Below are 1,757 nucleotides of genomic sequence, written 5' to 3' on the forward strand. Positions count from 1 at the left end.
CTCTCCTCTCCTCTCCTCTCCTCTCCTCTCCTCTCGACACAGAAAAGGTGAAAAATGTGAAGGAAAAAAAAAGAAAACAAGGTAGAACACAATGCAATAATATATTTGTTCTGATTTTTTTAAAAAATTCATGTATTATCTAGATTTTTGATTTTAGTAGACAAAATAAGCTACTTCTTGTTGTCTTTAAAAAATAAATGGATAACTGTTTGCTGATAATTGACTTGATAGGCTCAACTCATTTTTACTAGATAAATACACATAAGTATGCTTGAAAGAGATGAGAGAATAATACTTACACAATAGCTTCAGAAAAATACATCTCCTTTAAAGTGGACCTAAAGTGAAAATGTTATACAAATATAAGTGAAAAGCAAATGAAAGAGACCTTCATATTACAAAGAATAAGGCACCTGTGATTCTTTAAACAATCCAGTATTAGTACAGAATATAATACTAGACGTTATAGTCCAGAAGCTAACTCTAGCCATCTAACAAAGATGCAAAAACAATGGGAGGTTACTTCTCCTCAGGTAATGGCTGTACATGTAGTCATTCCACTATGAGGGATGACTTGATATGAAGATACGCACTGCTACTGATATTCATTCTCCAACTTTTGTATCATTTGTGAGAAGAGATTTTTATCCTGAGTATATGATGCTGTACAGCTCCTAGTTCAGGAAATTCCTACTGAAACCAGATTCTGTTATTCTACAGCTTCATTACTGCACTGTTATTGATAAATATCAAGCCTTGGGTGTGGTAAACTTTCACTGCTATATTCCTGGCTGGGCACTGCACACATAATGCCAATACCACATTTAACACTACTGTGGAATATATTAGCAGGTTTGATATGTACTTTATCATTAGGATGCAGTCTTCAAAGTCATACATAAACTTAAGCTTGAACAAGTTCATGACACACTCATTGCCATGGCTGACAGTTTTTATGTCTTCGATGGCCTATTAAACAGGCAGACGATGGCTTGTCTATATATGCTGCTGAATATATATATATTATAAATATATTTGTCTAACTCTTTATATATATTTTCATCTTCTATTATAATCTCCCTATTATTATAGATAAAATAATATATATAAAAGATTAGATAAATATTGAATCACATCTTATTTACCTTTCTGTCGTTGTAGCCTTCAATATAGTCTGTTAAGGGTTGCTCACACTTCCTGCTTCACTTCATATTTTCAATGCCTTGTTTGCACTGACCTCACAGGTTTTATTTAAAGTAAACAATGATGGTGCCTTGAGGCAAGTCCTTACATCTTGAGGTGAAGCTACTGAATTTCTTTTACTTTTGAAAACAGTGCATTATTTGTATTTCTGCTGATTTTCTATAAGAATCGTAAGAATAATTTTTGCATGTTACAGCATATGCTTATTTTCTGAACTTCATGCCCTTTGGTGATGCTGGTGTCTGGTGAGGAGATGTCCTGAATTTCCTAGAAGCTGAGAATATCTTGTAGGGTAAGAAATAGACTGCTACAGATCTGGAAGATAAAGATGGATCTGGGAAGTAGAGCCGAGCTTAAGGGTCGAGAAGGGAGGAGGGAAAGAGAGAGCAGTAGATGAAAGTGACCTTTCACATTTTGCAAATGAAGGTGACTTTTCATGTTTTGTAAATAGAGGGAGGCTTATTGTTACTGATATCACATGTCGAAATTGATGCACCCTTATAATAACAGTGATCAGGTCAGGATTGATCTCGTAAGTCATAAGAAAATAGCTC

General features: G+C 34.4%; 1 long non-coding RNA gene across 1 annotated transcript in view; it reads right to left on the reverse strand.

Annotated features, from left to right (window-relative positions):
* LOC110408236 overlaps positions 1-1,217 on the reverse strand; it is a 28,776-nt gene extending 27,559 nt beyond the window's left edge. The window contains exons 1-2 of the long non-coding RNA XR_002444231.1: positions 1,146-1,217; positions 300-338 (exon numbers count right to left, since the gene is read on the reverse strand). This is a non-coding gene — a long non-coding RNA (uncharacterized LOC110408236). The remainder of the gene's footprint in view (positions 1-299; positions 339-1,145) is intronic.

The sequence above is a fragment of the Numida meleagris genome, chromosome 1, assembly GCF_002078875.1.
Source record: "Numida meleagris isolate 19003 breed g44 Domestic line chromosome 1, NumMel1.0, whole genome shotgun sequence".
NCBI lineage: Eukaryota > Metazoa > Chordata > Aves > Galliformes > Numididae > Numida > Numida meleagris.